General features: G+C 37.0%; 1 protein-coding gene and 1 non-coding gene across 2 annotated transcripts in view; one reads left to right on the forward strand and one right to left on the reverse strand.

Moving 5' to 3' along the window:
- Positions 1-15,834, reverse strand: part of C11H11orf49 (chromosome 11 C11orf49 homolog) — a 203,192-nt gene that overhangs the window by 69,137 nt on the left and 118,221 nt on the right. The gene's annotated exons all lie outside the window — the stretch shown is intronic.
- Positions 9,082-9,185, forward strand: LOC121472378. Its single transcript, XR_005982866.1, has one exon. It is a non-coding gene; the product is annotated as a U6 spliceosomal RNA (small nuclear RNA).

Raw genomic sequence — 15,834 nt, forward strand, 5'->3', positions numbered from 1 at the left:
AGGTTAACCTGGCAGGTACTAACGTCTGGGGGTGACGAGGTTTGGTCTATAACTAAGACCGCCCCTATGGGAACCTGGTGGCCTAACCTATATCCTGACCTATGCAAGCTAACCATAGGGGCTCCTAGCCCATGGGACCTAGAGGGATACTTCGACACCTCTAGAGCCTCTAACCGAGAAAGCCCTCCAGGGCGACTGGGATTAGACCCATGGGGAGGATGTGGCACGCCTGACAGAAGGGCCATGCTAAGCACTCTTCCCTTTTATGTCTGTCCCGGGTACCACAGAGATCGCAGGCTAAATCCCACCTGTGGAGGAGGGGAATACTTCTATTGTAAAAATTGGGGGTGCGAGACTAGGGAGACACAGGATGAGAGGCCCTCCTCCTCCTGGGATTACATCACTGTCAAGGCTAACTATACTCACCCAGGGTTACCAGGAACTCTGCAATACTACCGCCCCGATTTTAGGGACTGACTTACCTGGAGCCCCAGCCGGGAACTTGGTGGGCATGCAACAAAGGCCTCACCCCCTGTGTGTCAGCTAAGGTTCTAAATAGCTCAAACGACTTCTGTGTCATGGTGCAGATCATACCCAGGGTGTTCTATCACCCTGCTGAAACTCTAGAAAATCAGTATAATGAACATCCCACCCGTTTTCAGCGCGAACCTGTCTCCCTAACCCTAGCCGTTATGTTGGGACTAGGGGTCGCTACTGGGGTGGGTACTGGCGCAGCTGCTCTGATCCAGGGCTCACGACGTTATTTAGAACTCCAGGCAGCTGTAGATGAGGATCTACGGACACTAGAGCAGTCCGTTTCTAAGTTAGAACAGTCCCTCACCTCACTTTCAGAAGTAGGACTTCAAAACAGGAGAGGCTTGGATTTACTACTCCTGAAAGAGGGAGGCCTGTGTGCGGCCCTGGGAGAGGAATGCTGTTTCTATGCAGACCACTCTGGAGTCATCAGAGACTCCATGGCCAAACTCAGGGAAAGGTTAAATAAAAGACAAAGGGACCGGGAGGCCCAGCAGGGCTGGTTTGAAAGCTGGTTTAATCAGTCTCCCTGGTTAACCACCCTAATCTCTACCATTATGGGCCCTCTAGTTATCCTGCTCCTGCTGCTAACTTTCGGCCCCTGAGTCCTCAACTGGCCGCTCCAGTTCATCCGAGAAAGATTGCTTATTACCCAAGCTCTGGTATTAACTCAGCAATGTCGGGCCCTCCAAACTGAAGAAATAAATGTTCCCTAAGATTTTAAGGTTAAAATCAGCCCAAACAAGAGGAGGGAATGAAGAAACCTCCCCCCTTGTAAGTAGGGCCAGCCCTAATCCAGAGGCAGCCCATCCAGGTGCCTTCCTGAAATTTCAGCAACTAAAAGCATTCTGTTTACAATAAGAAAACCATTTCCCCCCACACCCTGATTGGAATGTCCCTGAATAGGTTCATGTTGACCCTCTGTGAAATCAATAACCTGAATGCTATGCGACTCCCGAGGTTCTTTTGTCTTTAAGCGGTTTTTTTTTTCCTTTTGCCTTTAAAAGATACCTGTAATTGCTAATCGGGGCTCTCTTCCTCTTCGGAGGCGGAGAGCCCGTTTGCGCAAACGTCCAATAAACCCTCTTGCTAATTGCAAAAAAAAAAAAAAAAAAAAAAAAGAAAAAAGAAAGATATCCTCAAAAAAGCAAAAAGGCTGAGATCCCTGGGTGGCGCAGCGGTTTGGCGCCTGCCTTTGGCCCAGGGCGCGGTCCTGGAGACCCGGGATCGAATCCCACATCGGGCTCCCGGTGCGTGGGGCCTGCTTCTCCCTCTGCCTGTGTCTCTGCCTCTCTCTCTCTGTGACTATCATAGATAAATAAAGATTAAAAAAAAAAATGTTTAAAAAAAATAAAATAAAAAAAAAGCAAAAAGGTTAATAAAATGATTTATTTGTCCCCTACATGGTAAATGACCTTAAAATACTGTTTTTAATATAGATTTTTCTCTTCACTATTTGGCTTTCTAGTGATTCTCTTTTCTGATAACATTTATCATGACTGTTGGTGTGTGGCTGTGATATTGTGATTTATAAAAAATATATTTTGAGGATGACCAAAATATATTTCTCATATATTTAGGCACAGTTCCTACCTCACAGCTCTCCAAGCCCCTGGAATTTCCTAAGTGTTGAGACTGGTAAAATTGTCTTGTTTGTGAACGAGGTGACTTCTGAAAGCACATAAGGATGTGGCTGCCAGAACCAATCTTGTGATTAGAGGGTGGAACTTTCAGCCCCATCTCCTTACTGCCAGGGCAGGAAAAGGGCCTGGAGATGGAGTTCAATTACCAAAAGCCAACGATTTAATCAACCATGCCTATGTTGATGAAGCCTTCATAGAAACCCAAAAGAATGGGGTTCTGAGAGATTCTGGGTTGGTGAACACATGGAGATTTGGGAAGAGTGATGCAGCTGGATAGAGCATGGAAGCCCTGTGCTCTTTACCCATACCTTATACCTTGCCTTACATATCTCTTCCATCAGGCTATTCCTGAATTATATCCTTTTATAATAAACTGGTAGTCTATTAAATAAAATGCTTCTCTGAGCTCTGTGAGCTGCCCTAGCAAATTACTCAAACCTGGGGAGAAAGTACTGAGAACTTTGGATTTATAGTTAATTGGTCAGAAGTACAGGCAACAACCAGGGCTTGCTACTGCTATCTAAAGTAGGGCAGTGGCGGGGCCAGGATGGGAGGATGGGGGGCAATCTTTTAGGCCAGAACCCTTATCCTGTGGAATCAGATGCTGTCTCCAGGTTGATGGTATCAGAATTGAGCTGAATTAAGTTGAATTCTTAGACACCCTGCTGGTGTCTAAGAATTGCTTGGTGTTCTGTGGGAAGCCACGCTGCTATGTGAGCTAAGGCTAACAATACTTTAGACCACTCTCACTACTTTTTTAAATCTGCAATTGATAACCTGATCTGTATTTGAAGTTTATGCATTTGTAAGAGGCTCCCTGTGAAACTCTTAGGAGACTTCCTGCCTTGCCTACAAAGACACATATAAATTCTGTACACACTGTCTCTTCAGGGACCGTTTTTTACTTACCTTCAAACTAGTGGCTTTGTTTTGAACACCTTAGAAATTTGATTGCTATGTTGGTAAGATATTAAAGAGAGTTCAACCATGTCTGACACTACCCTGAGGATCTAATGTTCAATGCAAATCAAAACACTAGAAAATTAATAAGTTTAAGGTATGACAATATCTTCTATTTAATGATCTTATCAAAGTGCCCCATTAAATTACTCTGTCCATTTGGATTTGGAGTTTTTAGGTTTTTGTTTACAATGAACATCAGACAATCCTTGAGGCTAATGATGGACATTCTATACCCGTATGTACACAAATGTATACATAAACAAAGGAAATCCAGATTACCCAGTGATTTAGCCTTATTAATTCTTGTTTCTACATTTTTACTCACAACATTAACTCTCCTCCTTAATTGAGCCCTTTGTTGATAAAATACTTTTTTGTTTGTGGGTTATTTCTCCCCATAATTGCTCCTTGGCCTCAGGGAAGGCATGTGAAGAGCAAATCTTATCTTTGCTGTAGACTGTGGCCTCTCTGTTTTAGCTGTGGCCCATTCTTAAATGGAAAGGAGAACAGGATACTCAGAAAGACAAGCTGGTATATTACACAATTAAAATTCAATGAATTCTCAGATGAGCCATATCTACATTTAAGTATAAAATCCTTAATAAAACCAAACAAGGGGCACCTGGGTGGTTCAGTGGTTGAACGTGTGCCTTTGGCTCAGGTGATGATCCCCAGGTCCTGGGACTGAGTCCCGCATCAGGCTCCCTGCAGGGATCCTGCTTCTCCCTCTGCCTATGTCTCTTCCTCTCTCTCTGTGTCTCTCATGAATAAATAATATCTTTAAAGAAACAAAAACAAAAAAACAAAATCAATTTTTGGATTAACTGTCATGAAATTATCCATGTCACTGGTATTTTGCAGGTTTACTATGCATTTTAGGTACACCCATTAAGTGTTATTAAAATGCATGTTTATTAGTACTGCTCTTAATGCGACATAGTCCATTCATTTTAATTTACAAAACATGTAATGAATTATAGTGGTAGACAGTGCTTCTTTCTCTATATTTTCCAAGAATCCGAAAAATCAAGAGGTTTTCTTGTTCTGTCCACAATGGCTCTATAGTAAAAAATACAAGAATTAAGTGTATACTAAGAACAATATAATAAGTGCCATTTATGGGGTACTTACTAAGTGTTAAGTGCTATATAGGGTACTTTTTATATTATGGTGGTTTTAAGACATGTCCACAAAAATCTCCTGATACTCTCCTCTTCAAAAGATGGACCCTAAGTCCCTTCCCCTTCAGTATGAGCTAAACTTAGTAATCCACTTTTAATAAACAGAATAAAACAAAGGTGACAGTTGTGACTTCAGAAACTCAGTCATAAAAGGCACTTTGGCTTCCTGCTTGCTTGTTCTCTCTCTCTCTCTGAGATCACTTTTTCTGGGGAAGCCACTGCCATAGTCATGAGGAATATGTGAACATCCTAGGCCTCCTGCCAACAGTGATAAGTGAGCTTAAGGTCCTTTTCAAGCCTTCAGATGACTGCAGCTGAATCTAAGTCTTGATTTCAACTTATGAGGGACCTTGAGTTAGAACCATCCAAGTAATTTGCTCCTACATTCCTGATGCTTAGAAACTGTGTGAAATAGTGTTGTTTTAAACCTCCAAGTTTGGAATAATTTATTACATAGCAATAGATAACTAACACACACACACACACACAGAAACACATATATTTTATTCTTACAACCACCACGGGATAAGTGGTATTCTGAGGAAACAAAGACTTAGGTGGTTACTTAACTTACTCAAGGCCACACAGCTACTGGTTGCAGACCCAATGATACCACACCCATATTTGTTCCACTATATTATACTATCTTTTTTCAGGTCTTGTTTTTTTTAGGCAGCTTATTAGCTATCTCTCCCAACTTTGATTAGCTTGCCATCAATGCTCTCACTCAAACAATGGATTAGGGAAAAAAAGAAAAATGGCTAAGGACATAGTCCAGAATCGTACTTCTGGAGATGTCCCTTTAGGATGATATGAACCCATTAATTAGCACATTTTTGGTATGATTGTTCAACCAATTATTTATCATCCATCCTATATTACTTTTGCTTATTCTCAAGGATATCATTTTACCAAGAGGTAAAAGAGCTGGGATTGAAAGCAGGCCTTCCTTACCCACAAAGTGTGGGTTCTCTTTCCCTTTACCCTCTTCACTTCTCCCCTCCCTTCCTCTCCCTTCATCCTCTCCCCTGGTCCTCTCCCCTTGCTTCTTCTTCAATCAACTCTCATAGGCTTATAGTTACCATAGCTTCCTTTCCTGAATACCTACAGATATTTATTCTTTTTAATAAATAGTTGAAGAATATCACTCAAGACAGGTATCAGGGTCACCAACCTCAGTCTCCTTAAGTGACTTTCTGAATATTGGTTCTCTGACTCCAATCTGGAACTTCTCTCCACCCTCACTCTTCCCCACAATGAACACAATTTCCATTTTCTACAGACTGCCAGCAATGGTACAGCAATGGTACAAATTAGATCCAGAAACCTGAGTTCACTTAAAGGAGTTAGGTGATCTCTTACAATCCCAGTCATGTTTGATTTCATTCCCTGAAACTACTCTTAATTTTACCTTTTTCAGTCCAAATAGCATCCTCTTTGAGAAAACTAAATCAAAACAGGAGGTGAATGCTCTGTTTTTTTTCTTTCATTCATTAATGGTATACCATTTACCTAGACCCAATTGTTCCTTTAGCTACAATGTAATTTTTTAAAGTTTTATTTATTTAAGTAATCTCTACACCCAATGTGGGACTCGAACTCAAGACCCTGAGATCAAGAGTTGCATGCTCTTCTGAGTGGGCCAGCCCAGCACCCTGCTGCAATGTAATTTTGTAATAAGGAAGACTTTTATATATGCATTCTTTTTTTAAAAAAAAATTATTTATTCATTCATGAGAGACACACAGAGAGAGAGAGGCAGAGACACAGGCAGAGGGAGAAGCAGGCTCCATGCAGGGAGCCTGACATGGGACTCGATCCCAGGTCTCCAGGATCAGGCTCTAGGCTGAAGGCAGGCGCTGAACCACTAAGCCACCCGGGATGCCCTATATATGCATTCTTATGTTTATTGCAACATTATTTATAATGGCCAAGATGTGGAAGCAACTTAAGTGTCTATTGATAAACTCAACACTCAAAGAACAAATAATCCAGCCAAGAAATGGGCAGAAGACATGAATAGTCATTTCTCCAAAGAAGACATAAAAATGGCCAACAGACATATGAAAAAATGCTCAAAGTCATTCAGCATCAGAGAAATACAAATCAAAACCACAATGAGATACTACCTCATACCAGTCAGAATGGCTAAAATGAACAAGTCAGGAAATGACAGATGTTGGCATGGATACGGAGAAAGGGGAACCCTCTTATACTGTTGGTGTTGATTGTAAGCTGGTGCAGCCACCCTGGAAAACAGTTTGGAGGTTCCTCAAAAGGTTGAGAATAGGGCTAACCTATGACCCAGCAATTGCACCACTGGGTATTTATCTCAAAGATACAAATGTAGTGATCTGAAGGGGCACCTGTACCCCAATGTTTATAGCAGCAATGTCCACAATAGTAAAACCTTCTTTTTTTTCCATAGAAAAAGCTCAGATGTCCATCAAGGGATGGATGGATAAAGAAGATGTGATATATACATATAATGTAATACTACTCAACCATCAAAAAAATGAAATCTTGCCATTTGCAACAATATGGATGGAACTAGAAGATATTATGCTATGTGAAATAAGTCAATCAGAGAAAGACAATTATCATATGATCTCACCCTTATGTGGAATTAAGAAACAAAACAGAGGATCACAGGGGAAGAGAGGAAAAAATAAAACAAGACAAAATCAGAGAGGTAGACAAACCATAAGAGACTCTTAATCATAGGAAACAAACTGAGGGTCGCTGGAGGGAGGGGTGTGGGGGCACAGGGTAACTGGGTGATGGACATTAGGAGGGCACATGATATAGCGAGCACTGGGTATTATATAAGACTAATGAATCATTGACCTCTACCTCTGAAACCAATAATACATTATAAAATAACATTAATTAATTGAATTTAAATAAAATGTTTAAAAAGTGTCTATTGATAAATGCACAGATAAAGATGTCATACACATGTGTATATGTATCATATGTGTGTATAATAGAATATTACACAGCCATAAAAAAGGATGGGATTTTTGCCATTTGCAACAACATGGATGGACCTAGACAGTATTATGCTAAGTGAAATAAGTCAGACTGAGAAAGACAAGTGCCATATAATTTTGCCCCTATGTGGAATTTAAAAAACAATTAATAAATAAACAAAAGAATCAGATCTATAAATACAGAGAACAAACTGATGGTTGCCAGAGGGGAGGAAGGAAGGGAGATGGAAAAAATGGGTGAAGGGGAGTGGGAGATATAGGCCAAAAAGGTTATTTGCTCTGACTACTTCTATTTATATTGTAATGAGGTCCTACTCTGTGCAATCAAGAAAAAAGAAAGACCCCCACGAAGATTGGATAGGAAGAAGTAAAACTGCCTCTATTTGCATATGACATGATTTTGCATGCAGAAAATTCTAAGGAATCTATAAAGAATCTATGAGAACTAATAAGAGAATTTACCAAAGTCACAGAATACATGAGGAACATACAAAAAGCAATGAGATGTCTATAATCTTGCAGTGAAAAACTGGTAAAGAAAATAACTTCAAAAAATAATACTATTTAAAATACTTGCACAAAACACGAACTATTTAGGGATATTCAATAAAATGTATAAGATCAAAAATAAATAAATAAATAAATAAATAAATAAATAAATAAATATATAATATCTATATATTAAACACTATAGCACATTGCTGAGAGAAATATAAGAAGACCTAAGGAAAAATGTACTATGTCCATGGATTGGAAGATTCAATAATATAAAGTTGACAATTCTCCCCAGATTGATCTACAGGATCTTCAAATCTCAATCAAATTCTTCGCAGGCTTTCTTTCTTCCTTTCTTGTAAAAATTGACAAGTTTGTTCTATAAGTTATATAGAAATGCAAGGGAATTCTAATGACCAAAACAATTATGAAAAAGCAAAAGCTGAAGTGCATACACTACCTTACTATAAAGCTAAAGTAATCAAGTCTAAGGTTTAACATATAGATCAATAGAATAGAACAGAAAATCTAGAAATGAACCCATACATATATAATCAATTGACTTTTTTTTTTTTTTTTTTAAACAAAGGAACCAAAAAAGTTAAGTGGGAAAAGTAGTCTTTTCAACAAATGGTGCTGGAACAAACAACTAGTTATCCAGATGGTACAAAAGAGGACCTTGACCTCAACCTCAAACCACCCACAAAAATTGATTCAAGATGGATTATTTACCTAAACATAAAAGCTAGATTTCCAACACTTTTAGAAGAAAATGTAGGGTAATACTATCACAAACTTAGGATAGGCAAAGATTTTTAAAAACTGGGCCCAGAAGCACTAACCATAAAGAAAAAATTTATCAAATGGACTTTAAAAACTTCTGCTTAATGGAAGACACCATAAAGGGAAAAAACAAGCCAAAGAACAGTAGAGATATTTGCAATATGCAATCTGACTTGCAACCAGAATACATAAAGAACTCCTACCACTCGGTAATTAAAACAATCCATCCTAAACTGAGTAAAAGATTTCAAAAGGCATTGAGGGGGGCACTTGATGGGATGAGCATTGGGTGTTATACTATATGTTGGCAAATTGAACTCCAATAAAACATATACAAAAAAAAAAAGATTTCAAAAGGCATTTCACAAAGAAAAGGGCTAATAAACAATAAAAAAGTATTCAATATCAGTAATCATCAGGGAAATGCAAATTAAAACCACAATGAGATACCACTTCATACTCACTAGAAAGGCTAAAATTAAAAAGTCTCTGCTCACTTCAGCAACACATATGTTAAAACTGGTATGATACAGAGATTAGCATTGTCTCTATGCAAGGATGACATGCAAATTTGTGAAGTGTTCCATATTTCTAAAAACAACCTTATAGTGATAATCATTTCACGATATATACATATATTAAATCAACACATCTTAAATTTAAACAATGTTACATGTCAATTATATCTCAATAAAGCTAAGGGAGAAAGGAAGCCTGAAAACATCAAATGTTAGCAAGGATGTATTAACAACCAGGGTTTTTCAGACATTTTTGGTAGGAGTATTAAACAGTACAACTACTTTGGGAAAAGTCGGCCAGCAATTCCACCCTTAGATATTTACCCAAGAGAAATAAAAACATATGTCCATGAAGTTCAGCATCCTTTTATGAAAAAACTCAGAATAAATTGGGTATAGAAGGGAATGTACTTCAACAAAATAAAGGTCATTTATGGCCCACAGCTAACATACTCAACAGTGAAAGACTGAAGGCTCTTCCTCCAAGAGCAGGAACAAGATCATACCTTTTCAACATAGTGCTAGGAGTCCTAGTCAGAGAAATTAAGCAAGAAAAAGAAATGGAAAAGCCATCCAAATTGGAAACGAAGAAGTAAAATTGTCTCTGTAGATGATATCACCTTATATAGAAAATATCTCCTTTTTTAAAGAATTTATGTATTTATTTGAGAGAAAGAGAGAAAGCACAGCAGGGGGAGCGGCAGCAGCAGAGGGAAAGAGAGAAGCAGGCTCCCCACCGAGCAGGAAGCCGGGTGTAGGGTTTGATTCCAGGACCCTGGGACCATAATCTGAGCTGATGGCAGATGCTTGACCGACTGAGCCCTCCAGGCGCCCATAAAAAATCTAAAAAAAAAAAACAAAAAACCAAAAACCTGTCAGAACTAATAAATAAATTTAGCTAAGTTGCAGGACACAAAATCAATATATAAAAATCAGCTGCATTTTTATACACTAACAGCGAGTTATCTGAAAAAGAAAGAAAACCATTCCATTTACAATAGTATCAAACACAATAAAATATTTAGGAATAAATTTAATCAAAGAATTTTTTTATCTCAGCAAAAAAATCTGTACATTGAAAACTAAGAATTTCATAAAAAAACTGAAGAGGCACCTGGGTGGCTCATTCGGATAAGTGTCTGCCTTTTGCTCAGGTCAAGACATGGAACAATCTAAGTGTTGGTTTATGAATGGATAAAGAAAATACAATATATGTGTATAGTGGAATACAATTCAGCTATAAAAGAGAAGGAAATCCTGCCTTCTACAACAACATGGATGCATCTTGAAGTGAGATAAGTCAGAGAAAGACAAATGCTGTATGATTTCAAATTATATATCAAATCTAAAAAAGCCAAATTCATTGAAATAGAGAGTGGAATGGTGGTTGCCGAGAATGGGAGGTGGTAGAAATGAGGAGATGTTCATCAAAGAATACAAACTTCTAGTTATAAGATGAATAAGTTCTGGGGACATAACATACAGCATGATGACTATACTTAACAATACTGTACTATATACTTGAGAGTTGCTAAGAGGGCAAATCGTAAATGTTTTCACTCCTAAAAACAATAATAACGAACCCTCAAAATTACAAAACAACAACAACAACAATAACAAATCCCCCAAATTACAAAAAACAGGTAATTATGTGAGGTAATGGAGGTGTTAACTAACTTTATTGTGGTAATCATTTTGCAATATACATATATATCAAATCATCACTTTGTACAACTTAAAGTTACATAATGCTACCTGTCAATTATATCACAATAAAGCTAGGAGAAAATATGTGCACAAAGTCTTATAGACAAATATTTTTGATACTTTATTCACAGTAGCCAAAAACCACATAATTCACATGTCCATTAACAGGTGAACAAAAACAAATTGTGCTATATTCATATAATGGAACACTACTCAGCAAAAAAAAATGGAACAAATGTGATGGTACATACCATGATGTAGATGAACATTTCTCCAAAGAAGATATACAAATGACCAATATGCATAGGAAAAGATGCTTAACATCATTAGTCATCAGATAAATGGAAATCAAAAGCATAATGAGATACCACTTTCTACCCACTGGGATGCATATTAAAAAAGACAGATAATACCAAGTGTTGGCAAGAACCTGGAAAAACTGTAACCCATACATTGCTAGTGGGAATATAAAACGATGCTGCTACTTTGGAAACAGGCAGCTCCTCACAAAGTTACACAGAATTAGGTATATATACTCAAGAGAAATGAAAACATATGCTCATGCAAAAACTTGAATGCAGATGCTCATAGCAGCATTCATAATAGCCAAAAAGAAGAAACAACCCAGATGTCTATCTATGGATGAGTGGATAAACAAATGTGGTATACCCATACAATGGAATATTATCTAGCCACAGAAAAGGAATGAGGTATGCATCTGATACATACTATGCATGGATGAATCTTGAAACTGTTATTTTAAGTGTAAGAAACCAGACATAGAAGCCCACATATTGTGTAATTCCATCTATATGAAATGTCCAGAACAGGCAAATCCAAAGAGATAGAAAGTAAATTACTGGTTGTCTGGGGCTAGGAATAGGTGAGTGGGGGGAAAAGTAGTGGGTAATTAGTAATTAGAGTTACTGCTAATAAGTATGGGTTTGTTGCGGTGGCAGGGGGAGTTAATGAAGAAAATATTCTTTTTTTTTTTTTTTTTTTTTTGAAGAAAATATTCTAAAATTGATTGTGGTGATGGTTGCCCAACTGTGTACGCATATATTAAAAACAACTGAATTGTACACTTTAAATAGGTGAATTAGGGGGGCATCTGGTTGGCTCAGTCAGTAAAGCATTCAATTCTTAATCCCAAGGTTGTGAACTCAAGACTCATGTTGGGCATGGGGCCTACTTTAAAAAATTTTAAAAATAGGGCCACTCGGATGGCACAGTTGATTAAGCATCTGACTCTTGGTTTTGGCTCAGGTTGTGATCTCAGGGTCGTGAGACCAAGGCCCATGTCAGGCTCCATGCTTAGCATAGAGTCTGCTTCAGATTCTCTCTCTCTCTCCCTCTGCCCCTTCTGAAACTCATGCTCTCTTGCTCTCTCTCTCTTTAAAATAAAAACATAAATCTTAAATAAATAGGTGAATTTTGTGGCACTCAATTATATTTTACTGTATTATTTTAAAAATTTTTAAAGAACCATTTATACAATTCTTTTTTGTGAGTTTTCTGTTCACTTCATTAAATTTTCTATGGAATATGTAGTATTTTTATAGCTGATTTTTAAGGAACCTGTACATAAGAAATTAGCCCTTCATCTCTCTAAGTTACAAATATCTCTCCCTATTTGTTGTTAATCTTTTGTCCTCATTATAGGGTTTTTTCCATCAAGCAGATTTTTCATCCTTTTTTACCTATTGAAATACATCAGGAGCTTCATTTATGATCCCAAGCTTTCTGTCATTCATATTTAGAAAGGCTTTTCTCTCTGTGAGATTATAAAAACATTTTCCTGCGGTTTCTTTGAGGGTATTTATGGTTTCAATTTTTACATTGAAATATTTGATCCATCTGGAATTTATTTTCATATAAGGTGTGAGGAAGGAATCCAACTTAATTTTTTTAAAGATGGCTACTAGTTGTGCTCATTGATTTAAAATGATCCCCCTCCCCCAACATAGGTTAATACTATTTCCATATTTGGGTCAATTTTGAGGCTTCTCCATTCTGGTCCATTGATTTTTACTTACCTATTCATGTGCCAATAATGAATGTTTGTATAGTATAGCATAGTGATGAAGCGATGTACCACTGGAGCCAACTTTCTGAGTTTAAATTCAACCTATGCAACTTACTGGCTCTGTGAGTTTGAGCAAATTCACCATAATGAGCTGTTGTGAGAATTAATGAATTATTTTATCTAAAGTGCTTAGAACAGTACCTGGAACATAGTGATTTGTGTTAGCTATTTTATTAATAAAATTTTATAGCTTTGCAATAGATTCTAAATCTGGTAGATCTAGTGCACCATTATTTCTTCTCTTTCTCAGGATATTCCTGGTTATTCTATTTAGTTTTTCTGTATAATCTTTACAATCAGCTTGTCTCAACAAAATAAGCAAATAAGCAAAATAAAATACTGTTTTTACTGAGATCATGTTAATTATAGATAAAATTAGGAGCACTGACAACTTTATGATTTTTAAGTCTCCCTTTCCAAGAATGCAGTATGTCTTTCCATATGCCAAAGGCTTCTTTCAGGTTCTTCAGTAGCATTTTAAAGTCTTCATATAGTCTTGCATATTCTTGTTAGGTTTATTGCTAGGTACTTTATCTTCTCTTGTTATTGTAAAAAGGGACTTTTCTTTTTATCTGAATATATAAAGGCTATTATTTCTAAATAAATTATTGGTTTTAGTATATTTTATTTAATTCTCTTGCTGAAGTTTGATGCTGTTTATAATAGATTTCAGTTTATCTTGGGGCTTTCCAGGTAAGTATTTGTATCACCTGCAAATAATGTAATTTTCCTTTTTCTTTAAAATTTGTATGTCTTTATGTTTTTTCCTAATAATATTGACTGAAATCTTCAGAAAAATATAAATAATGGTAGGAAACCATAAAGAGTGAAACTTTTTATAATTATATCTAGAACTCCTACCTCATATTTCTTCCTTCTTAGATAAGGTGAAGATAACATGAAAGCAAATACAATATTTAAAACTTTAAAGAAGAAAAAGATGAAGTTTAAAAAAGGACTTTAGATATATTTGAAGATATACATGAGATATATGAGAAATATACATGAGAAAAAGCTTCTATGCTAAAAAAAGTTATGCAAATGTATATTCAGCATAGTATATATTAGACTATGTGTAAAAACACCCATTTATAAAAAAAATATTAGACCAAGGAGAGAGGCCTCAGGAGAAATCAAACTTGCTGACATCTTGACTTAGACTTCTAGCCTAGAGACTGTGAGAAAATAAATTTCTGTTGTTTAGGCTAAAAAAAACCCACCAAAAAGAAACAAAACAAAACAAAACAAAACAAAAAAAAACAAACCAAACAAACAAAAAACCCACTAGGAATAACAGCAAGTATATAAATGGTGAATGCTGTCAGTAGTGGGTTTGGAGGTGATTATTTTTCTGCTTCATTACACCTCTCTGTACTACTACATTTCTACAATAATCAAGTATTTCTTTAATGATCAGAAAAACAGAAACAGAAACAAAGAATTAATCAAGTATACTGCTTTTTGGCTGAATCTGACTTTGACTTATGCCTTGACATTTGAAATCCCTATCACCATGTTCTCCTAACTCAGTCCAGTTTTGTGATCTGCATCAAAAATGCTTTATCTATATCTCCATTTGGCTAGGTAGTCTACAGTCTAATCCCATGATGATGTCACTTCTCTTCTGCTCTTCTTTTATCTGAATCCAGATGTTCTCCGACATGCTCCCACCCTCAGATTTGTGACTAGATACACATACAGCTATAGATCTTTTTGATATCAGACTGCTTTGCTTCTCTTAAGTCTCTTAAATATATTTCTTTTTCGTTGCCTAGGATTCTTCCCAAAAGACTTCTGAATGACCCACAGATGGAAGTATCCCACAGGCAAATCTGCACTTTGGTACTTCTGGGCATTAACTCTCCTTGAGCAAGGATTGTTCTCAAGTTTTTGAACCCTGGGATGTCTCCTAAGACACTCCAAGGAAACCCTTCTCCAGCCAAGATGATGACTAATACAACTTTTGGAGATACAGCGTTCTTGGAGGAAGTCCAGAAACCATATTGATTGGCTTTATTACAAATTCATACTATCTAACCTCAACTGGATGCTCATGGCTACTGGGTAATCCTTTTAGTCATCTCCTTCTGACTTTGTATTACATTCCTTACAACAGCTGCCCCAGACATTTTCCATTCTCAAATTTCCAAACTAACCCTTTGCCCCAACTCACAACTCTAAGCAGATAAACTATTTTGCTGAGAAGACTGAAGTCACCTGATTTTTCAGCCCTTCAATTTCCTTCCCCTATACTTTAATATTTCTTTTTTGTCTTCAGTTAATCCTCACTTCTTCTTTCCCTCTCTTAGAGAATCTTTCCCATTTCTTACTAAGATTAATCCCTCCATCTGTGCTCTTAAAGTCAGTTCTTTCAGTTTCTCTAGGACCTTGCTCTATCAATTATCCCCTTACACTGCATCTTTAACCTTGCTTTTTCCATTAACTCCTTGCTAGCTACCTGCACATGTTTAAGTGATCTCTTAATCTAAAAAATCTTTCAAAGACTACTCACTAAAGCTTTCTTCTTTTGTTTTTCAAAGACAAATTTCTCAGAATGGTGTGCTATATTCATTATCCCCTTCTTTCTCACCACCCATTCATTCACTCATTAATCCTTTCAGTGTTGCTCCCATCATTCAACTAAACTGTTCTCTTAAAAGTTATGGATAATCACTCAGTCACTATAGTAGATTTGAAGGATCTTTTCTTAGCTCCTGTGACAACTGATACTGTTGCCCATCTTAGAACTCTCCTCCTTGGCTTCTGCAATGTTATATTATGCCATTTCTTTTCATATGTTCTGATTGTTTCTCCCTGATTCTTCTTCCTTCTCTCATCCTTTAAATATAAGGATCCCCCAACGTTCTGCCCTTATCCCCCTCTCTCACTACACTTTCATTCCTCAGTGATTTCATCCATTCACACGATTTA

The sequence above is a fragment of the Vulpes lagopus genome, chromosome 11, assembly GCF_018345385.1.
Source record: "Vulpes lagopus strain Blue_001 chromosome 11, ASM1834538v1, whole genome shotgun sequence".
Taxonomy (NCBI): domain Eukaryota; kingdom Metazoa; phylum Chordata; class Mammalia; order Carnivora; family Canidae; genus Vulpes; species Vulpes lagopus.